The 25,986-nt window shown below is 34.0% G+C and overlaps 1 long non-coding RNA gene across 1 annotated transcript; it reads right to left on the reverse strand.

Annotated features, from left to right (window-relative positions):
* Positions 1-16,505: 16,505 nt before the first annotated feature.
* On the reverse strand, positions 16,506-18,151 carry LOC147841470 (uncharacterized). The gene is made up of 5 exons (XR_015504517.2): positions 18,076-18,151; positions 17,107-17,190; positions 16,932-16,986; positions 16,757-16,832; positions 16,506-16,682 (listed from the first exon to the last, which is right to left on the reverse strand). It is a non-coding gene; the product is annotated as an uncharacterized LOC147841470 (long non-coding RNA).
* Positions 18,152-25,986: the final 7,835 nt, after the last annotated feature.

Genomic DNA, 25,986 nt, shown 5'->3' on the forward strand with positions numbered 1-25,986 from the left:
AATAAATATACTCATTTATAACATGAACAATTTTAATTCTTTATTTGATCAAAGTTCATCATACATTCATTAATTCATTTTCCTTCAGCTTAGCCCCTTATTTATCAAGGGTCACCAAAGCAAAATAAACCTATTCCGGTATTTGTTATTTATGCAGCAGATATCCTTTCAGCTGCAACCCAGTCCTGGGAAAAACCCATACACTCTCAAATTCACACACACACTATGGCCAATTTAGCCCATCCAATTCACCTATGCGGCATGTCTTTAGACTGTGTGGGAAACCAGAACACCCAGAGGAAACCCACGCCAATATGGAGAGAACATGCAAACTCCAGACAGAAATGCCAACTAGCAGAGCTGGGACCCGAACCATCGACTTTCTTGCTGTGACGCAACAATGCTCACCACTGAGCCACCATACATGTATGTATTGTAATTTATAATGTAATAAATTTTGTGGCACTAATCAAACAGCGTCAGACAGAGAGACAGAGAAAGAGAGCAGACGGGATTGAGAGTCTGCTTGACTGATGGTAGATGACCAGAGGCAGGAACACACATCACTTATTCACAGTCTCTAATGATCTCATGTCTCTGCTGAGGACATTTTCCCAGAAAACGCCACATTTAACAAAACAGGGCGGACTCATATGGGAAACCAAGCTTTTTTATTCTTTCTGTCAACCTCCCAAACATCACTCTGATGGCATTCAGTAAAAGCCTTGGCAAATTTTGACATTCTCCTCTTGAAGTGGTGCAAAAATGTGGCTTTAACTAAAATATGTTCTAATATACTGTACTAGCATATTCCCCAGCACTGCATAACATAAATATAGCAGTATTTCATGCATGGTCCATGACTGATGCCTTACCAGGGCTTTGGATTGTCATTTAGATGTACCTGTGGATAGTTACAGAAATAGTGTACACGAACAGACGGACGGAATTGAAAATGTAAAATAGAATTGTAATGTTTAATATTACAAAATTGATTACCAAAACAATTATATTATAAAATTGTATTACATTTAATAGTTGAAAATGACAATACATGTGTTTGATAGGTTGACCTTAAAATTGATGAATTACTTTATGGAAAAAATAAAAAATAAAATAAAAATATTAAATTATATTACATAAAAATAGAATAGAATTAAAATTAAATTAAATAAAAAACAGAGCAAAATAAAATAACATAACAATATTAATAATAATAATTGAGCAAAATAATATAAAAACAAATTAAAATTAAATAAAATGTATTAAATTAAACCAAATTCCATTAAATTAAATTAAATCAAAATAAAAATTAAGCAAAATAAAATAAAATACAAATTTTATTTAATTAGATTAAATACAATAAACTTGAACTAAATTAAATTAAAAGTAGAGCAAAATAAAATAAAATAAAATAAATAGAAATAAAGCTAAATAAAATAAAGTACAATAACAATTAAAAAAAATAAAATGAAATACAATTAAATTTAATTAAAGTAAATCAACAAAATAAAATAAAATTAAATTAAATTAAATAAACTCAATTAAAACAGACTGATAGACAATAAAAATTAACATTTTATGCTATACAATAACTGTGCCACAGAGAAACACATAACAAAACTGAACTTTATCTCTCCTAAATCTGTTTTGAACAGATCTTATGAATAAAAGACCGGAGTTGTGAACTGCTCCATTAAGCCAGAAACCTTCAAAAAAGTTCTACAGTCCTAAAAGACTCAATCATAATATTCAGTAAAGCTCTTATTGTGTTTTTCAGAAGTGGGCGTCCTGCATTAATGATAACTTAATCTCAGGTGAAGAACCAACACACACAAAGTTTCTAGACTCCTCAAAGTGAGTTCACAGCCCACCTATTCTACTCTGTTATGATGAAAAGTTGACACAACCCCATCATGAGCTGATTAAAATGCTGATAAAAGCACAACCGCAGACTGTATTTCAACATATTATGCGTGGATGAATTAATTTTCTCAACGGATTGCAGGTCAGAAGTGCGGAAAGATGGAAAAACGAACTTCAAGCTGTGTTATTGTGAAACATGCATCCATTAACATATCAAAAGATTTTAGCAATAACATTAGCAATTGCAAATAACTTGTTTTCTCATCATCTGTTTAATGTACTGTACAGTTAATATCACCAGAATGTGTGTGTCAAAGCTGCTTTGAAGAGAAAAAACAATATGAAAAGCCATAACAATAATTCAGATTGTGGAACACACATTATTCATTCATTCATTCATTTTTCTTCAGCTGAACCACCAACTTTTCCAGCATATGTTTTACACAGTGGATGCCCTTCTAGCTACAACCCAGTATTGGGAAACATCCATACACTTGCAATCACACTCATACAATATGGCCAATTTAGTTTATTCAATTCACCTGTTCTGCATGTCTTTGGACTTGTGGTGGAAACCAGAGCACCCGGAGGAAACCCACGCCAACATGAGGAGATCATGCAAACTCCACACAGAAATGCCAATTGGCACCGTGAGCTACCGTGTCACCCACACATGTTATATGTATGCACATATATTAGATTAGTCTGTATTGATGCCAAATCTGGAACTAATCTAACAAAAAAAACTGGTCCTAAAGCTTGTACACCAAAATTTGAATTATTAAATAACATTTTTAAACACAGAAAAAAAAAATGAAGAAAAACAAAAATATGTGAAATATTGTTAAAAAATAGATATATATGGCAAGATACAATTTTGCAAGCATATACTCATTTAGCACTTTTATGTCAAGCGATTTAATACAATGCAATCATCTGAGAGTAGCAGTATGTGAAAGCTATGACAATTCTTGTTCATAAATTTATTTTTATTATTATTTATTTATTTTTATTTTTTTACTTAAAGCTTATTGGCCCCTACTGGTAGCTGTGCATTATATTTTATTGATAACTAACTAACTAACTAACTAACTAACTAACTAACTAACTAACTAACTAACTAACTAACTAACTAACTAAATAAATATGTATATATAAATAATAGATATTTATTTATTTTTAAATAAATAAATAAATAAATAATAAATATTTTAAACAAATACATAAATTAATAAATATTTGTTTATTTATTTTTAAATAAAGCATTTAGAATTATGCTTTAGCTGCTAATTATAGATTGAACTGACAATTATTTTTAATGCTTGCAGGATTATTTATGTTTATGTACTGTATGTTAATGGTTTGTTGTTCAACATTTTTTTCTAATTGTGTTTCATTGAGAAGTGCATTATGAACAACTTATATCCAACATTGAGCTATTTGTTTTTTTTTTTTTAATATATTTTAATTACATTTAAATGACCCTTTTTAACCAAACTGTAGTTGATCTAATGTTTGGATCCAACAACCCAGCATTTTTTTTACTCATATGTAAACTAACCCTGAAACATAACCTGCTCCAAATTGCTATAGGAACTTACATCCGCCTGTTAAGTGTGACGTCACACAAAGTGGCTTCCGGGTCCAAGCACTCTATCATAAAGCAAGGGCAGACTCAACATATGGTAATAATAAACTTTTACAAAGTGACATAATACATATAAAAATAAATAAATCAGGGCTAAAATCATACAGTCTGTCCTTGACATAATCTTAAGCAATGTATTGTTTAAACTTATTTTAAATCAGTATCTTGAACACGAAGCAAATGTTATTTTTAAAATGTATCCTTAAACTTATCCAGGAAATTAACATAACCTGCTTTGTGGAATTCCAGAGTCCCTTTAAGGAAAGTAATTTCACTCGGCGTCCATCTTTGAAACACCTCTCGGGCAGTACGCTTAGGCATCCTGTCTGAATAAAGAAACATCAAATTCTCCAAAACTGCTTGCCAAGCTTACGATTACATTACATATAAGGAATTACCAATAAAATCAAACAACAACTGTCGCTTTAGTTTCATTTCTAAACACACAAATCATATCACAAATCTGCAGAAACTCAAGTCTGGTCTGAGCTCCATGCCCAGAGTATTGTCAGTCCATAGCTGGGGTGTCCAAACTCAGTCCTGGAGGGCCGGTGTCCTGCATAGTTTAGCTCCAACTTCCTCCAACACACACGCCTGGAAGTTTCTAGTATACAAGGGCTTGATGGTTCAGGTGTGTTTAATTGGGGTTGGAACTAAAATATGCAGGACACCGGCCATCCAGGGCCGAGTTTGGACACCCCTGGTCTATAGCAATCGATAACTGGCTCTTGTACTAGAAGGCGGGCTTTATTTGCCATATAGCCATATTGACTGTTACACTTTTCCCCATTCAAAAAGATACGAGTGACATGTCTTGAGTATTTTATAGTCTTTGGGGATACCCCCACGGGACCTCCCAAAAACTCCAACCGTTGTCTATTGTCTAATTTCAACTATCCAGAGCCATCTAAAATGCAATAACTGTACATGTTTTGTCATCTGGCCTCACACTCAAACCACAATAAGAATCCCATTTGACACAACATAATTGTGCATTGATTTTAAAAGATTGCTCAGTATTGGATCCCAAACACACACACACACACACACACACACACACACACACACACACACACACACACACACACACACACACACACACACACACACACAAAAGGTGTAAGCCAGCAGATGCTTTTCTGTGTAATTGGCTGTTTACGTGTCTGATTAAAAAAGCAAGATTGTTATTAGCAGACGTCTACAGGCTTTAAACTCCTCTACCATTTCACTGATCAGCCAAACAGCTTAATTTGATACCGTGACACAATGTTTCATTCATTTGTCCTAATGAGAGAGTGAAGCTTGCTTGGCGACAGGTTTAGTGTGGCATTTATCATTATTTAGCAACTACGCAATCAGCTCAGATTCTACACTTCTGCTGCTGCATGTGATGTGAAAGACCATTTCTGCTGGGATCCGGAAAACAAAATCGAGACACCATTTTGAGGCCAAATGGATGAATTCCAGATATATCTAACTAGAAGGTAGAACTGGAGATAGAAAGTGAGGTTATCTTTCCATGCTTTTAAACACTATTGACCTTATTCTTCATTGCAGATGTGTACTCATTTTTGCAATTGTTTTAGAACTTCAGATTCAGTCGCCTATGGGAGAAACGACTAGAAATAATGAACGGCAGAAAACGCTCAAACTACTTGCTCTATAAACAAGTGATTGCATGACTAATAGAGTAACATAATAAGAACAGATCAGTTTGCAGCATCACGTAGCAGAACAGGGTGTTTTTAATATCTAAAATTGAATGAAAGTGAATGAGACCGGAAGTTTTGAGCCAAAATGATTCAAATGGCTGTGCCCACTCGTCTGCAGAGAATAAGGTGAATATCTTTTGTTAAAAGAAGTAAAGTAACACTTCTGTTGTTATTTAAGTTAAATCCAAAAACGTGTTCACATTTTAAAAATACTTATTATTAAAAATATTTAATTAAAAATAGATAAGTAATTTATTTATTTTTATTTTTTAAATGTAGGTAATTTGGCAGCATTTTAAAAGATTTTTAGACAATGTGATGGAAAGTGATTGCTTAGAATTAAGGTTTACATGGGAAAACAAACATTAAATATTAGGGAGAATGATATCAGTAGCATTCTATCATTCATTTTCTTTTCGGCTTAGTCCCTTTATTAATCCGGGGTTGCCACAGCAGAATGAACTGCCAACTTATTCAGCAAGTTTTTTACGCAGCGGATGCCCTTCCAGCCGCAACCCATTTCTAAGATATCAGTAGCATATTAAAATAAAATAAAATAAAATAATAAAATAAAATAAAATAAAATAAAATAAAATAAAATAAAATAAAATAAAATAAAATAAAATAAAATAAAATAAAATAAAATAAAATAAAATAAAATAAAATTTATTTAAATTAATTTAAATTAAATTAAATTAAATTAAATATAATAACATTAAATAAATCAAATTAAATAAACGAACAAAACAAATAAACAAGCAAACAAATAATAATAATAATTAAATAAATCATTAATATCATTGATAGTAACATATAAACAGTTTAGTTTTTTAACAGTGACCTTATCACTTGCTTGTTAATAAAATATTGGCTGTTAACCAGTACTTTATCAATAATGAAGCCAAATCTGGAACAAATCAAACAAAATAACTAAAAATATTGGTCCAAAAAATGTGTACACCCAAAGTAACATTAGGGGAAAAAAATATATATATATATTTTTTTTTTTTATTTTAGAAAGAGAAAAATTAACAGGTCCAGAAAATAACTGACAGGTCCAGTATTTGTCCCATACATGAGCTTATTTGTCTTATTATGACTGTTATACCATCATAAGATATCAAAATAACCCATCAAAAAAAGGCTTTTAGACAAGCAAATCTGATGCAAGTAAGGTCAATTTTCACTGCATTGTTGTGAAAATATTTTATAAGTAACTTTTATTCAAAATCTTAAAAGAAAAAAACTACCAATATTAAGTTGTGAAGCACCAAAAGCGAACCAAGTTTCAAAAACTTTTTTTTTTTTTTTTTTTTTTTTTACAAAAGAAACTAGAAAAATTGTGCCACTCTACATTATTATGCATCTTTTTTTTATTATTCAAATGTCCAAATTTTGGGACTGAGGAAGGATGAAAATGCTGACCAGTTTGTTATTTGCCTAATAAAAGAGAATAGGCCACAGTTTCAAATTTAAAACTTTACAGATCTCTATTTTCACTAAGTTTGTGATATATCATAAAGTAGCCCAATATATATATATATATATATATACATATATACATATATACATATATATATATATATATATATATATATATATATATATATATATATATATATATATATATATATATATATATATATATATTACAATTGTTTTTTGCTTGCAGGATATTATATATAGACGTTTATATATTTTATCACTTGCTTATTATTAAAATATTGGCTGTTTATCAGTACTTGTAAAGAAGAATCTTATTAACTTATTCTACATCCCTAATCTTACTCAATACTCAAACTCAACTAATACCTTACTAACTAATTACAAGTAGAAACGTGGTAGTTTATTGAGCTGAAATTTATGGTTTGCTAACAGAGTAAATTGTTCTGTAAATTAAAATTAAATAAAATAAAAATTAAATAAAATTAAATAAATTTAAAATTAAATAGTTTAGTTTAACACACTGGCTTAACTTGCCTATTAAAAAAAAAAAGATATTGACTGTTTACTGTTTCAAGTACTTGTAAAGAAGTATCCTATTCTACACCCACCAAATACTTAAACCCATCTATTAACTATTAACAAGTAGCGGATTAGCAGTTTATTATGCTGATTATGCTGAAAGTCTTAGTTTTATATTTGTATTAAAATAAAATAAAATGGGACACAACAAAACAGCAATTAAATCAGCATTATTTAAAAGTTCACAAATTGATTTCACCATTTGAACCAGTTTAAATGTCATGTTCATTTAATTTATATTAATTGAATTTAATTTTACTACAACATTGACTGACATCATTCTCCAGGATGCTTAATACTGTAGTATTATCCTCATGTAAACCTTCATTCTTTACGAAACAATAACTTCCCATCCTTTTGTCTAAAAATCAGTTTAACTTATTCCTAATCTTACCCAATACCCAAACCCAATTAGCACCTTACTAACTATTAACTAGTAGAAACGTGGTAATTTACTAAGCTGAAATTCTTAGTTTATTGTTAATTCTTTCCAACAATTCAACAATTAGTTTTAAAGTAAGACCTTTATTTAAACATTCACAATTTGTTATCACTGTTTGAATAGTTTAAATTACATGCTCATGTTCACTGAACTGTTTAATATAAAAAAAAAAATCTAGCTATCTTACCACATACATTAAGGCATGTACGAGGAAAACCTAAATATATTCTCTCCCTGCACACAAAAAGATTGAGGTTGCCTTCCTCTAGATGCACTTTCAAGGATGTTGCTGCAACATGCAATCCCCAATAACTCATTCACAAATGTCCTTCTCTGTCCCCCCTGTCGGCTCCAGCTCCCCAGAGACTGAAGAGCACAACAACAAAAAACTCACACCACTGCATGATGAAACTCACACAGGAGCCAAGATTCCCGTCTCAGTGTCTTTTGCTCATGCCAGCAAGACTAAATACATCACACAGTTTCATGACCAGGTGGGTCATTCGTTCCCCGCAGCTCTGCATGTGCCATTGGTGCGATCAGGACGGTGTGTGTGCGGGTGAACAGGGGTAAACCCACGCTTACAGGGCAAAACACTGCGCTCCTCAGGGGCCTACGGGACGGCACGGGTAATGTGTGCTATCAGCACTTTATAAAACTGCAGATTACTCCAGTCTTGTGTGCCTGTCACAGCTGGCAAATAAGAAAGAGCTCTGAGGCAAACATATCCGGCAATCTATTAATAATAGAGAAGAGTATAAAATAAATAAATAAATATATTGACTCCGATGCTGTGGAGAAAACTGAAACGAACTGCAAGAGGGTTACAAAAACAAACAAACTAAAAATGGATGAATGAATGAATGAATAAATGGAGGAAGGATTAAATAAAGTAAGGAAGGAAGGAAGAAAAAGGTGAATAAAGAAACAAGCGAAGGAAGGAACGATTGAAGGAAGGAACGAGCATGTGGAGCAAGGAATGAGCAAAGAATAAAATGAGTGAAGGAAGGAACAAGCGAGCGTAGGAAGAAATAAGCAGAACGAGCAAAGGAAAGAACAAGCAAATTAAAGAACAAGCAAAGAAAAGAACGAGCGAAGGAGAGAACAAGTGAAGGAAAGAACTAGCAAATGAAAGAACGAGAGAAAGAAGGAACAAGTGAAGGAAAGAACTAGCAAATGAGAGAACGAGAGAAGGAAGGAATGAGCAAAGGATAAAATGAGTGAAGGAAGTAACAAGCAAGCGAAGGAAGGAATTAGCAAAGGAAAGAACGAGCGAAGGAAAGAACAAGCGACGGAAAAAAACAAGCGAAGGAAAAAACTAGCAAAGGAAGGAATGATCGAAGAAAAGAACGACTAAAAGAAAGAAGGAAGGAACAATCCAAGGAAGGATGGAAGGAACGAGTAAAGGAATGAGTGAAGGAAGGAAGGAATGAAGAAACGAGTGGGGATGAACAAGCAAAGGAAGTAGGTAACGAGCGAAGGAAGTAAGAAACAAGCAAAGAAAGGAACGAGCAAAGAAAGTAAGGAACAAATGAAAAAATGAAGAAAAGAGCCGAACAAACGAGTGAAGAAAGAAGAAAGAACCAATGAGCGAGCGGGTGAGCGGGCAAAGGAACGAATGAACGAACGAGTGAGCAAAGAAAGGAACGACACAGTATTATCATTATTAGCATTATTATTATTATTATTATTATTAATTCTGCTGGCATCATCATCATTATTACTCTTATTATTATTATTTTTAAATTATTATTATTATTATTATTATTATTATTATTATTATTATTATTATTATTATTATTATTATTATTATTGCGAGGCAGTGGCGCAGTAGGTAGTGCTGTTGCCTCACAGCAAGAAGGTCGCTGGTTCGAACCTCGGCTCAGTTGGCGTTTTTGTGTGGAGTTTGCATGTTCTCCCTGCATTTGCGTGGGTTTCCTCCGGGTGTTCCGGTTTCCCCTACAGTCCAAAGACATGCGGTACATGTGAATTGGGTAGGCAAAATTGTGTGTGTGTGTGTGTGTGTGTGTGTGTGTGTTTCCCAGAGATGGGTTGCGGCTGGAAGGGCATCCCCTGCGTAAAAACGTGCTGGATAAGTTGCCGGTTCATTCCGCTGTGGCGACCCCGGATTCGCAAGAAAATTAATGAATAAACGAAAATTAATAATAATAATTATAATTAGTATTAATATTAATAATATTATTAATATTAATATTAATAAATATTATTAGTATTAATATTAATAATATTATTAATAACATTAGTAATATAACTTTTGTCAACATTATTATTATTATTATTATTATTATTATTATTGTAGTTGTTGTTGTTGTTGTTTTTGATTATATAAAACAACATATGGCAAAATAAATAAGTAATATACACAAACATCAATTTGTAAAGTAAAGATACCACCTTGATTTCACTCTTTAAACTGATATTAATATAAGTATTGATAAAACCAACAATAATGCCTCAATGTTACTACAGGTAAACGGTGTAACAGTGTAGAACTAATTAATTTATTGATTTTATTTTTTTGGCTTGGTCCCTTTATTAATCAGGGGTCGCACAACGGTATTTACCTCCAACTTATCCAGCATATGTTTTATGCAGCAGATGCCCTTCCATTTGCAACCCATAACTGGTAAACACCCATACACTCCCATGTAACATGCAAACTAACCCAGAAATGCCAACTGATCCAGCTGGGGCTCGAACCAGCGACCTTTTTACTGTCAGGCCATCATGCTAGCCACTGCGCCACAATATTATCCTTGATATCTCATTGTATTTTACTGTATATATATTTTTTAAATACTATTTTATTGTATTTTATGTTTGCTTTAATAGTAAAGTGCAACACAAAAGAAACACAGAATAAGCAGGTTTCCTTTTTTTTTCCTTAGAGTCTCACTCAGTTACAGCATCAGTACTATGAATCTGTCTGGTTCCGCATCAAACAAATACAATACATCAACAGTGAAGTACAGACATCAAGAGGTGAAAGCAAAATAGACTTTTTAATAAGATAGCGGAAGAGAGCGGGACACATTTAGATGCATGTCTTTCTTTTCTGTTTAGCAGTTTTTGTTGCCTCTGACTCTCTGTGTCCTTCTGGCAGGTGTCCCGGGACTGAACCATGTCTTGTGTGATTAGTCAAAAGTGAGAAAGCCAATTAGTATGGCAGGTAGATGCTCTGTCTTATTACGCCAACAGAAGAGAGATGTCGTGTCATTTGCTCAAAGGATGAAGAGAGTTACAGTGAAAGAGAGAAATACAGAGAGATTATAATGTTTTTTTGTTGTTTTTTTTTCTTTCTTTCTTTCTTTCTTGGGCATCAGCCGAGTCAGATTTCCCAAACGTATTCCAGAGACAGCACTGTCTCATAAAGAAAATGTCACCGCAGTGACTTTTATCTGTTTATCACCAAAATGCACACAAAAAAAGTCCCCAGCTGGGAGGATTTTATCAAAGTGTTTGGATATTGTATATTTTAATAATGCAGAACATGAATGTTGCTTGAATTGTACAGTAAATCATAAATCTAGTGGGATAATAAAACTATTACAATAAAAATGATGAATTTTCTCTGTCCATAATCTAACCTGTAACCATATCCAAAAGCCAATAGACATTGAGGAATCCATATAAAAATGACAAGCACAAACTAAATATTAAATTATATTAACTATTAAACTAACTGATTAAATGAACTAACATATACTATATTATATACTTTACCACTGTATAAGGAACACTTTACTAGTACCGTGTTGGACCCCCTTTTGACTTCAGAACTGCCTTAATCCTTCATGGCAAAGATTTAACAAGTTACTGGAAATATTCCGCAGAGATTTCGATCCATACTGCCATGATAGCATCACGCTGTTGCTGCAGATTTGTTGGCTGCACAACCATAATGTGAATCACCCATTCCACCACATCCCAAAGGTGCTCTATTGGATTGAGATCTGGTGACTGTGGAGGCCGTCGGTGCACAGTGAACTCATTGTCATATTTAAGAAACCAGTCTAAGATGATTTGCACTATATGAAATGGTGCGTTATTCTGCTGGAAGTGGTTACACTGTGGTCATAAAGGGATGTACATAGTCAGCAACATTACTCAGGTAGGCTGTGATGACACAATGCTTAATTGATACTAATAGACCCAAAGTTTGCCAAGAAAATAACCCCCACACCATTAAACCACCAGCAGCAGCCTGGACCATTTATACAAGGCAGGACATTCTGTCATGTTGTTTACATCAAATTCTGACCCTATTATCTGAATGTTGCAGCAGAAATCGAGACTAATTAGACCAGGCAATGTTTTTCCAATCTTCTATTGCCCAATTTTGTTGAGCCTGTGCGAATTGTAGCCTCAGTTTCCTGTTCTTAGCTGACAGGAGTGGTGTGGTCTTCTGCTGCTTTAGCCCATCTGCTTCAAGGTTTGACAAGGTTGTGTATTCAGAGATGCTCTTCTGCAGACCTCAGTTGTAATGAGTGGTTATTTGAGTTACTGTTACCTTTCTGTCAGCTGGAACCAGTCAGGCCATTCTCCTCTGACTTCTGGCATCAACAAGGCATTTGCGCCAACAGAACTGCCACTCAACACATATTTTATTTTATTCGGACCAATCTATGTAAACCCTAGACATGGTTGTGCGTAAAAATCCTAGTAGATCAGCAGTTTCTGAAATACTCAGACCAGCCTGTCTGGCACCAACAACCATGCCACATTCAAAGTCATGTAAATAACCTTTCTTCCTCATTCTGATGCTCAGTTTGAACTACAACAGATCGTCTTGACCATGTCTACATGCCGAAATGTATTAATTTGCTGCCATGTGTTTGGCTGATTAGCGTTAACTAAATTTGTGTTAACTAGCAGTACCTAATAAGAGTGTAAATATATAGTTATATCGCAGTGCTATGAGTGTTACTTTGCATTTATTCAACAGTTTGACATCATAAGTGTGTATACAAAATATAATAAATAAATAAATAAAATAAATAAACACGACGTTGTGTCTAAAAGCACATTTAAACTATTTTATTTATATATGTCATAAAATATTCAAACTAGACATTAGAGTTTTTCTTTACACATATTAGCAGATTTTCTATTTTGCCCATTATTCTTTGCATTCAGTACCACTGTTAAGTCTGGCCCGAGAGTGGTTTATGCCAAAATTAAAAATAATACTACAGTGCTCAGCATATATAAGTACATCCCTCACAAATCTTTTAAATTTACATTTTTAATAGTAAGATATACAATTTTATATTTGTGCAAACACATTTGATCAGTCAGTACTAAAGCCAAATATGGAGCTTAAAGTAACTTACGATAACAGTCCAAAAACTAGTACACCCAAATGTATATGTTATAGAAAAATTTTAAATAAAAATAAAAAAAGAGAAAGCAAAATAAGCAAAAAAAATAAATAAATAAATAACAAATCGTTTAAATTTATAATATATATATTATCGATTTAATAAATCTGTACCAAATATAGTTCCTATATATGCCTATATTCACTGAGAAATGGATAAAAATATTCATTTTCAAAATGAGGTGTACTCAATTGTGCTGAGCATGTGTTTAAATTTAAGCAAATCTCCTTTTCTGTATTTAAAACAATGTTGCTTTATTAATTTTAATACTATTAGTATTAGTAACCATGGTAGATTTTATCATAGTTTAATTAAAAATAACATTTTAATAAATTTTTTTTTTTTTAGTTTTAGTTTTAGCTAACTTTAATACACATGAATGGCCATGAACCATCCATGGAAAAAACTGTCAAAATGAGAGCAATTTCTGTTAACATGAGGCATCACTTATGGTAACCACTCTTTTATTTGTTTTTAAATGCATTATAAATAAAATAATTGGGTTCGACAGGAAATTGAGGCTCTGGTTTAACTTATCCTGAGGCTATTAACTTATCCTGGCTTTAACCAGTCACAGTGGCTAAAAAAATTAATAGCACATTTTATAGTCACGTTTTTAACCTGTGCTTTAGGCCGCTATTAGAAACATTTTGACTGTCTAATAAACGACAGCTTAATCTGATCAAACTGATCCAAACTCTGAACTGTCATGGTGTTGAATGACAGAACAGAGGGAAACACACAGTCCAGTGAACCTGTCAAATCCACATGTCTTCTCTGTTCAGCTCATTACTTCAGCCAGTGTAAACTCGTGTACGGCAGGACAACACAATCGCACATTAACTGGGTCAGATCTGACAGGCCTCTGAGAACAACATACAGCCATGTTCCATCATCCTCACCTGCCCAATCTGACACTTCATTCCCATCTTTTGTCAAAACAACCTTCTGTCTTTTGTTCTTTTCTTTCTTCTCTTTAAAATAGACAGTTCACTTTTGTGCCTTCCAAAAATTGTATGATGCTCTTCGGCGGAATACAAAAAGACTTCTTCTTATTATTTTTTTTTCTCATGCACTTTAATAAAATACTATAACCTTCCCTCCCCCTCGAACATGACTTTCTTCAATTGGACCTGGTGACATGGAATGTCTTTAGGGCGGGGCTTTAGGTTGGGTCTCATATTTTCTCTGAATTTATGAATTCACCAATCTTCCTTCATTTTGCTAGCAATACCTGTCTTTCAACAATCCAATCGGTTCCCAAAGAACAAAACCATGTATACACCCTATTTTTTTTCTTCAATACAGGACAATTTCAAATGGTACCTCACGATAATGGAAAAAAGGACAATCATAATTTCCATTTCATGGCGACTTAAAGTGCAATTTGATTTACACTGATTCAAAAGTCCTGTCATAATGAGTCTACGGTTAATGATTCAAATGATTCAGTCAGAGCAAGTCATCACTTAATGGTTCACTAATTCAAATGATACATTCAGAGTGAATCTCCACAACAAATTTCTAAGCATTTTCCTTGCTAACTCAAACCAAATTCGATTAGATGTTAAATTGGATGTACACACAGTTAAAGTTTGAATTATTAGCCCTCTTGAAGATTTTTTTTAAACATTTCTAAACATTTCTTTTATATTTGTCATGATGACAGTACATAATATTTTACTAGATGTTTTTTAATATATTAGCATTAATATTCAAGATATTAGTATTGCCTGCAGCTGTCTCTCTGCAACTTTCACATGGTCGCCCACTGAAGCTCAGCAGGGCTGTGGCTGGTCAGAACCCGGATGGGAGACCACATGGGAAAGCTAGGTTGCTGTCGAAAGTGGTGTTAGTGAAGCCTCCAGGGGGTGCCCAACCTGCGGTCTGTGTGGGTCCTAATGCCCCAGTAAAGTGACAGACTCTATACACTCTCAGAAAAAAAGGTACAAAATTGTACCTTTTAGGGTACAAATGGCCCGTCACTGGGGTGGTACCCTTAAGGGTACAAATTTGTACCTCATTTTAAAGGTACAAAATTGTACCTTCTACATTTGTACCCTTTAAGGGACAATTTTGTACCCTAGACACTGAAGGTACAAAAATGTACCTTCTTTTATTATTTAGTATTTTCAGGGTACTGACCCAGGCATTTTGATCCTTTGGTGACTGCATGCACAAATAAATAAATAAAATATTTTGGTTCACAGATGTCCATTTTTATTTATTAATGTAGAAATATTTCATTACAACTCACAACTGAATGTGTTAAGAAATAAAATTACACAGCAAGTATAAAGCAGACATGTAAAACAGTAAAAAGAACAATTTAGATAAGAATAAAAACTAAATAATCTACACTTAATACAAAGACCACAAGAATACTGTTTAAGATTTATAAACACATTACACAGGCTACATCAAGTACTGCACTTTATAAAGTCCAAAGTGTTTGTCTTTAGTCAGAATACTCGGTCATAATAAATAATTTGTCATCAACATTTTCTCTGAATTTCAGAATGAAGGCAATGTTTCTCTATAAATTGCTTCAACAGTGCAGAAAACCGAATACATCAGTAGCCTCTTCCTCAACATCAGTAGATTACTCCTCATCATCCTCAAGTGGAGTTGTAATTTGTTGTAACACAATATGTGTTTATGCTTTTGATAAACACGACATGTAAAGCACTCATATCTGGAAAATGTTCTTTGATAGTCATTAGGACCACAAATTATTTAAAAATTTGCTTTATGCATGAATGATAGCAGTGTGCTGGATTAACTTGATGATTGTGATTATCCCCAGAGCATGTAGAGAAACAAAAAACAAGGTTGATCACTCTGGTAACTGGAGTAGATCTAGGCTTGTCACTGTCCACCGTTCATTCAAAACATTCCACTGCAGAAACATCAGGGTGTTCTTCTATGTCAAAAATGTATATTCGTCCACATCATTAGCCCGGCCAATCGCAATCCCATCAACTCTGAAAACTGCCGTGACTCGTCTTGTTAACACAGTTGTCCAGTCGGTGGCCTCCTCCTGTACTTGAACTGTTGGATGTGGTGAAGATGATTCACTGTAAATGACAAAGCAATAATTACATTAATATCAGTCACTCTATCACTGATGAAGAGAAAATCAACATGCATAGAAAGTGAAATAATTAATATTCACTGATAAAAAAAAAAAGTATCACAGATTAAAAGACTAATATAAATTTCATTTATTCATTCAATTTCTTTTCGGCTTAGTCCCTTTATTAATCTGGGGTTGCCACAGTGGAATGAACCACCAACTTATCCAGCATGTTTTATGCAGCAGATGCCCTTCTAGCTGCAACCCAGTATTACGAAACATCCAGACACACTTATTCACCACACATTTATACACTACAGACAAATAAGCTTACCAAATTCAGCTATAGCGCATGTCTTTATACTTGTGGGGAAACCGGAGCACTTGGAGGAAACCCTCACGAACACTGGAAGAATATGCAAACTCCTCACACAAATGCCAACTGACCCAGCCGAGGCTCGAACCAGTGACCTTCTTGCTGTAAGGTGACAGCACTACCCACTGCGTCATCCTAATATAAAGAATATCAAGCATTATAAAATGCATTTATTACAGCATATACTAAACAAAAAACAACATACGCACCCGAGCACAACGAAATGTTGAAGTGTCTCGCTTAACAAGGCTGGCAACATGAGAAGTGCTGCTGTAAAATCAATTCCTGGAACATAAGATGTGGCATACAAACAAATATGAAGGAATCCATCCAAAGCTAGAATTTAATAATATTAATCAAGTGGAGAAAGTTTAGAAAGAGTACCTTAGAGTCAGATCCATAGCATTCTTCAGTTGATCTCTCATCTTTCGATGAAAACCTAGAAAATAATTTTAAACATGTGGGTGTACATTTATTGTTGTTTGTAAGTAAAAACCTACAAATTTAAAACAGTATGTAAGCCATTAAAACCATGGTATAGATAATGAGACATACTTACATCTTGTAACTGAGCCATGCTTTTATATGACATGCCTTCATTGGTCTGATGCTGTTAGGCTGCATTCTGTTGTTCAATCTTGTCCTGAAAGACAATTGGAAACTTCAAAAACTTCTGAAAAGCAATAAGATAAAGCAATAACTATTTATTTATTTTGAGATGTTAATAAAATAGGTAAAATAGCTCAAGGTACCAGTTTCAGAACAGATGAGACAAATTATTACACTAAAGAACAAAGTATAACTTAAAACGTCGATTTATTCAACGTGGTATGTTAATAATTCTACATTAACATAAGTATAACGTTAAACGATAGTAAAGCACCAACAATTCTGGATATGAGAGTTTGTGGACACTCCTCAACATTAATGTAACTTAGACACTGAAACGAAGATATGTAGCATACACACGCCACGTTTGTAACTTATATAACCGTCTAAAATTACATTTCAGCGGTCAACCGTGGCTAGAAAATTGCCTCAAAATATAAAACATTATCGATAATTACAAATTTCCAGTATTAATAACAAAAGGTTTTATATCAAGGTATATGAAGACTTTAGTCGCGCGAGCTCCGGGCCACACCGCACATTACTCACGGCCTGATTCCGGTGCACGGATACGGCAGCGTCGGCTCGCTTCTGCCGCCGCAACTGGCCCGAGTGTATTTTGTTAATTGGGTTGCGATTATATTCCGCCGTGGCAACACTTATTAATAAAGCAGTAACGTAACGTAAGATATAAGGCGCGAATACGTAACGTAGGCGATAAAGGGAACTTTTACACCGAGAAAACTAACAGCATATAGTACTCACCGTCTATAACGTTATATCCCAGGCCAACATACACCAGGCAGCCCGGAGCACTTAAAGCGGGGGAAAGCCGAGACCCGAGAGTCAGACAAAATCAACAGAACACGGCTTCACATGTAAAAATGAGACTGAAAATATATCTTTAATACATTCTTACCTGAAAAGTGTGGACTCCAAAATAGACTTTTCTTTGAAAAGCGTGCGAAGTTCTGTGTAAACAGCCAGCATACTCGACGGACCGCCTCTGTAACAAACACTACTATAACGTCTCAACAAGCCACATTCTTAAAGAGACAGCAACATCACCACCTGTATGAAGATGCTGTCACTGCATGGTTCTTACTTCTTATTCTACATCACATATACTATAGGGTCTTAAACAGTAAGCAAAGACCAGGATTTACGTTTTTAATGATTAAAATATTATAAATTTAATTATTAACATTTTTGAGAAAAAATGTAATTTAAATACATGAAAAAAATTTAATTATTAAAATATTTAATTCAATTTATTTATTTATTATATTTTTTAATGATGTATTTTAGTATTAATGTTTAGTATTAATACATTTAAATTAGTGTTATATAGTGTCTTGATCTTATCATGAGCTGAGGGTACAATTTTGTTCCTATAGGGAAACAAAATATATAATTGTACCTTTAAAGGTGCCAAATTGGTCCTTTACAGTACAATTTTGTATCCAAATGTGCTATAAAAGGTACAAAAATGTACCTTTCAAACCTAAATCTGGACATTTGTACCTTTATAGCCCATTTGGGTACAAAATTGTACCCTAAAGACCAATATGGGACCTTTAAAGGTACAATTTTATATTTTGTTCCCTCTAGGAACAAAATTGTACCCTCATTGTACCTTTTTTTCTGAGAGTGTACTGCTCAGTGATCATGCTGTGCAACAAACTGAAAGTTATTTACAACTTTATTACCTGTTAATCACAGCCTATACAGGTTCTGTTCACACACCATTCACGGGCAATTGTGCATCCTCTCAGTAAAAAAAAAAACAAAAAAAAAACATCAGCTGACATGTCATTCACAGCCACAATTACATGAAAACAATATTGACATTTTTTTTTTACATTTTTCCTTATAAATACAGTATGTGGCACTTTCAACACCATTTGGAGGCGTCCATGTTGCTGAGAATCATTCAGCTGAAGTCAAAATTGTTAGCCCACCAAATTTCTCGCCCCCGTTTATTTTATCCCCAATTTTTGTTTAACGGAGAAATTTTTTTTAACACATTTCTAAACACAATAGTTTTAATAACTCATTTCTAATAGCTGATTTATTTTATCTTTGCAATGATGACAGTAAATTATGTTTGACTATATATTTTTCAAGACACTTCTATACAGCTTAACGTGACATTTAAAGGCTTAACTAGATTTGTTAGGTTACCTGGGCAGGTTAGGATAATAAGGGAAGTTATTGCATAATGATGGTTTGTTCTGTAGACTATCGAAGAAGAAAAAAAAGCTTAAATGGGGCTAATAATTTTGACATTAAAATGGGTTTAAAGAAATGTAAAATTGCTTTTATTCTAGTCTAAATAAAACAAATAAGACTTTCTCCAGAAGAAAAAAATATTATCAGACATACTGTGAAAATTCCTTTGCTCTGTTAAACATCATTTGGGAAATATTTCAAAAAGAAAAAAAAAAAAGAAAAAATCAAAGGGGGGCAAATAATTCTGACTTTAACTATATAAAAAACAATGTGAAGACTTGTGCGTCTGCCTTCATACTTCTACCGAACTTGAAAATGTATTTGGCTGAATCGAAGAGATGCTGGATTGATCAAGGTCTTTTTTCATGCAGCTCTACTTAAAAGCGCTAATAATATTGACCTTAAACTGATTTAGAAATGCTTTTATTCTACTCAAAATAACACAAAAAAGACTTTCCCCAAAAGACAAAATATAGGAAGTATAGGAAATAACTTAAAAATAGTTGCTCTGGTAAACATAATTTGAGAAATATTTAAAAAAAACAAAAAACAAATATTCATTGCTAATCATTGACTTCAACTACAACTGATTAGATTACACAATGGCCCACGACTGATGTCATATCCAAACAGGGTTTAAATGAGAGGCCCTGAGCCCATACCACTACTATCAAATTAGTATCAAAGTCCTTTACAAGGAAAATCTGTTCACTCTGCGGCCATATTTGCAAAGCCTCCAGGCAGCTCATCCAAGACCAAAGTCCAATCCCCAATGAATAGGGGAATCCTGAAATCTTCAAAACTGCAAGCTTGAACTAAGTTAAATTACTACTTCAAATTATCATTAAAATCTAAAGTGATCTGTCCCATTACTTATTATTTTTAGTTTGCCCTAGTTATGCTCCTGCACAAAGACACCAATGTATATGTAACCAGAGGATGCAGTTACGAACATTGGAATAACATGGAGAAAACCTGGAACAAAAACTAGAGGATGACACTAGGGACACTAATGCTGATGTGCTGTGATGTTATATCTACTGCAAAGAACAGGGATTGCTGTAACAAACAAATTTATCTGTACAGACTAAGGTTGGGCGATGTCAACCAATTTGGCATCGTACAATGTTTTACAACGCGATGGACGATGGCATTGTCATTATGCGAAAAGCAGGGTGGGGTCTCTGAAGAGCAAGGAGGGATCCGGGGGTGAGAAGGTTGCGCGACTTTTTTACGGACCGGAAGGGAGACGCGTCATTTCCGGGAGATTATCACTTGTTTGCGGGCATTATGAGTAACATAAATGCATAGAGACTTCCGGGAGACTAAGGATGTCTGAAAAACACGTTTAACAACTGTAGTGAGACGCGATCCAGCTCTACATCCTTCAAAAACTCTCCGACGTGCACTGCTCTCTGCCTGGAGCTCAGAGGAGCGCATGACAGTGTCAACGGGTTTGCGACAGGGGCGGGCGAAGGATCGCGATGCCCGCTCAGCATCGTGTTGTCTATCCGCTTGTTAAGTGGTGATGTATGTAATACTGTTTCCGAGACCAAGCCGCCATTCATTTGATTGGAGAAATAATTTGTTTATGATCGTGTTTTAGTCCTATCACACATTAAAGAAGTTAATTTTATATAAAACCATAGTGTACACAACAATCTCTGGGCTTGCTGCATAACAAATACTAAAAATGTAACAATTTATAAAAAAATGAATCACTTTTTGGCCATCGGATATTAGGCATGGACATTTATGTTGCGATCGTGATTTTCGAAAGTATTAAATCGCTTTCTCCCCATTCAGTTGAATAGAGCGCTTGGACCCTGAAGCCGCTTCGCGTGACGTCACATTTAACAAGCGGATTGGCCATCGGCATCGTCTATCGGCCGAACCCTAGTATGGACCCCTCCCCCAAAGAACTGCTTGTGTGTGAAGACAGACAATTGCAATTAAGGGGCCTTTGAAGGGTGGTGCATCTTGTGTGGAACCCATCGTAATTCTCCAGTTAACAGTTTACTGATTGAAATGATCCAATCAAAGAAGGTCTACAGGTTGCAATTCACTGAATTAGTCAGCAACTCATAGTTTCAAATAAGTAAATCTTGTGTGCTGGGTTCTATAATACTTTATGATATGCTTGAATGACCATGACTATCGCAAATTTGTGATAAAATAATGCAAATTAATGCCAATAAAATAGCAAAATGTCAGGGTTCTGCCACTTTGGTCTTGTAAATTCTTGTTTTGGTGGCAGAGCTTTGACACTACTCATGTCTGGTCCTGTTTCTGTCTCTGTGTGCGCGCGCGCCGTCGTGGGTGTACGCAGAGTGTGCGCGCTTCTGCTTGACGCGTGCGCTCTTGTACTAGTGTTTGTGTTTTCGTTTGTCAGCAGCGTGGTGTTTCATTCCCAGCGTCTCAGTCTTGTTGGTTTCGGTTTTGGTCGGCGCTGGGATGAAGCATGCACGCTGCGTGTGTGAGCGCACGGTGAGTGCTTTCATTCATCGTGTGCTCATGTCTTGCGTCTTTTGTCAAAGCACGTGGCTCGGTGTTTACATTGTGGTCACGTGCTTTTGTCGTGTGCTTCAGTGTTGTGTTATGTGAGCGCATGGCTTGTATTGTCTCTCTGTGTCATGCGCTCTCCCGTCTATTGTCTAGTCCCACCCTCCTTGTTAACCCATTATTAGTTAATTGTTCACCTGTGTGTCAATTTACTTTTTGCTTTATAATACCCCTCATGTTTTCAGTCCTTTGCCAGTTCGTCGTCGATAGTTTCCTGTCTTGTGTCCAGCCCTGTCTTGTCCTGCCAGTCCAGTCAAGTTTGTTTGTTCGTTTATTTGTTTTATTAGAGTTTTCCCCCTCGGGGTTGTTTGTTTTGCCTTTTTGTTTTTATTTTATTCTTAATAAACACCCATTATTTGCTGCACCTGAGTCCTCGCTCCTTTTTCCCCTCACCGAACATGACACAAAAACTACATACAGTTTAAAACTAGTCAACACATTTTAGCAATATTTTGTTATGGAATCATATGAACCCGTTGAGCACAGTGCAAGTATCATAAAAGCCTTTTTTTTATGGCACTTGTTTATGAATGGACATGTTTAGCATTATTTTTGCTTAGAATCATCTTAGATTGACTCAATGGACAACACTGTTCCATTTATTTCACCACATAAGTGACTGAAACTGCATGAGGTGAGCAAATAATGAGCAAAAAGTGACAACATATTCCTTTTTTTATTCCTTTAATTCCAAAAAAAAAAGATCACCATATTACTCTCTTTTAATGTATCAGAAAGCCAATTATCATGTATAAAGCTTCAGTTTGGATCCATTAAAAAGGCGTCCCACCATCCATCTCTAAACAGCTAGATTAACAGAAGTCTTTGTGACATCTACCAGCTGTTATTGCTAAAACCCTGCTGAAATGCTGTCAGATGTCTGAGGGCAGTCAGATGATTATGATTGCAGATGATAAAGAGGTGATGTGCAAAACATCCTCGTCTTACGTTTAACTAATAGAATGCTGGAGGGATGATGCATTTTTTGCAGGCTAACCTAGAAGTTTGCATCTCTTGTTCGCTTATAGAAAGCACATAGGATTTTTCTATTGGTTTTAGGATTAGGGCAGAAAGTAAGCTCACAGACTACCATTGGTTTATAATTCATGCATGTTAAGTTTATCTAAAACAAAATCACAGATGATCACATTTTTAATGAATTCTGAAGCCCTTAAAAGACAATTGCCAGAAGTAAAAATATAAAAGTAGGTATACCAGGGTATGATCTGTTCAGTCTCTTGATTGTTACAGAAACAATGCATTTCTGTATTTCGCACATTGTCAGCATGTGTTTACATTTTCAATATATGCAGTGTTTTTTTCTGAATTTGGATGCTTTGTAAATATCAACTCAGACTCATTCTGATTACGTACCCCTATATACATTTCTGGAGAGCACCAAATACCTCTTAGGAGGTATGTTGTTTGCAGTTTTTGTTTTCGCGAATCCACCAGAGGCCGATGTGTACGCTTTTTGAGGCTGCTGTCGACTGACTGACCAATAATCCCACCCACCCCCTTCCCTAAACCTAACCGATAGTGTTTTAAAAAGCACCAATTGACCCAACCATTTGCCTTAACTTAACTGACAGTATTTAAAAAGCAATCAAAAAGGAAAAAAAAAAACTCGCTGGAGCTTGATATTTACCAAATTTTCCACATTCTCACCATGTTATTTGATTGTTTTTTTTTTGTTTTTGTTTTTTTGGCTTTTGTATTTTTCTTACCTGCTTTCTGGACCTGTTCTTCGCCAGATTCAAACCCCGTTGACATGGTCAACTTTGCTCAGCATCTCAAATCCTCCAACATACGCGATGATCAACTGGACAAAGTGGTAACTGCGGAACAGCTGTCTACACGGAGGTTAATGGTCAGCTGCTAAGCAAAAAAAGTAACAGCATCATACCGCCATGTAGCATTCGTTTTAAACACGAAATGCAGCCATACGTAGATTTTCAGAATGTTGGTATACATTTAAAAGTCTTTGTGTTTTTGCATAGAGAAACACTTTTTGCAGCATGTTTATTGTATTTCATTGTATCATGTTTTTGAGGCAAGTGTTAAACGCTACAGCACGTTTCAGTATCTTGTGAATATTTGCAATGAGTTTCTTTATTTGGTTGAATGAATAATTTGCATTGTGTTTCTGTATTTTGTTGCATTGTGCATATTTTGTAGTGTTATGGATATCTGCAGCATGCTATTGGTTGCATTGTGATTTTTTTTTATTAAGTAATTAAATAAGTAAATTAACAAGTAATTATGTATATAAATAAGTAATTAAGTAAACTATGAAATAATTAGATAAAATAGGAAAATAAGTAAATAAATAAGTAAAATAAGTAAATAAATATGTAAGTAAATACATAAATAATTAAATAAATAGATAAATTAATTAATTAATTAACAAATTAAATAAAATAATTTAAAATTAAATAATTAAATAAAGTATAATTTACAAATATTTTAACAAACAATTAAATAAATAATTTAATAACTAAGTAAATAAGTAATTAAAGATATAAATAAGTAAGAAAATAAATAAATAAACAAGTAAATAAATAATTAAATAAATAGATAAATAAGTAAATTAATAAATAAGTACCTAAATAAATACATAAATAATAAATAAAAAAGTAAATGAACAAGTAAATAAACAATTAAATAAATAGACAAAAACAAGTAAATAAGTAAATAAATGAATAAAAAAGTGAACAAATAATTCAATAAATAAACAAGTAAAATAAACAAGTATACAAGTAAATAAATAAACAATTAAATAAATATAAAAATAAACAAGTAAATAAGTAAATAAATAAATACTTACATAAATAAATAAACAACTAAACAAGTGAAACAAACAAGTAAATAAGTGATATAAACAAGTAAATATTCAAATAAACACATAAATAAATAAATAAATAAATAAATAAATAAATAAATAAATAAATAAACAAACAAACAAACAAACAAACAAACAAACAAATAAATAAATAAATAAATAAATAAATACAATTTTAAACATTTATTTATTTATGCAGTATACAATGTTATTTATTTATACAAGGGCTTGCTTTTTTTCCAGTTGCAATGTGTTGAGCTTTCTCTGTCCACATGAAACTTCCAACTGTAAGGCTAAAAACTGCACTGGCTTTATAGTGAGCTAAGCACAAGTCAACTTGGGACCTGGGGATGCCATGATGCAAGTCACTTTCAAATTATGAAGCTACACACTGAGCTGAGAGACAAGCAATCCACATATTCCCCATAGACTCCAAAAACCACATGAGTTCATCAAGACAGCCATGACTGTGAAGCAGCAGATCTAAATCGGTTCTCGGAAAACCACAAGAACTTGAAATACTTGGAGGTATAAACCATTTAAAAAGGGGCAACTAAAACCTAATACCATCAAAAATTGAAAAAAAATCGAAAGCAGCAATGAGATCTGACTGTGAATTGGAGGAACATTGCATGGGTTTGATAAAGGGGGGGGGGGGCTACAGTGATTGACAGATGTAAACTGTGAGGAAATGGGATGAAATAGAAGGAACAAAGGATTCAAGAATGAAGCTACCCAAATGAGCCTCATATAAATGCTAACCCAGTTGCATCACAGCAGTGAATACACAACATTATTATTTTCTTCCCCTCAAGAAATGTATTTTTTACCGTTATAAAATTATTCCTGCTACTCTTCTTTATGTATGCATACAGTACATACAGTACACATGCTTTGCACAACATGCTAATTTTGCACTCTCTCCTACTGAGGTGTAATTTCTCATGTGTACTCCTCCAAACAACATGTGTGCCAATGGCAATTTTCTTGTCTGCTGCTCATTAGCATTTCAAACACATTTCAGTCCCTCGCGTCAACCCGTGGCTTGTTAGCAACCCCAGAAGATGAGCTATGAAGTTTCTTCATTTACAGAATTTGGTATCTGATTCATTAATATCTCTAGATATATACAGCTATCATTTAAATTAAAAACTCTCAGTAATTCTGGATTTGTCATTATTATTATTATTATTA

This window comes from Danio rerio, chromosome 12, assembly GCF_052040795.2.
Source record: "Danio rerio strain M-AB ecotype USA chromosome 12, GRCz13ab, whole genome shotgun sequence".
Taxonomy (NCBI): domain Eukaryota; kingdom Metazoa; phylum Chordata; class Actinopteri; order Cypriniformes; family Danionidae; genus Danio; species Danio rerio.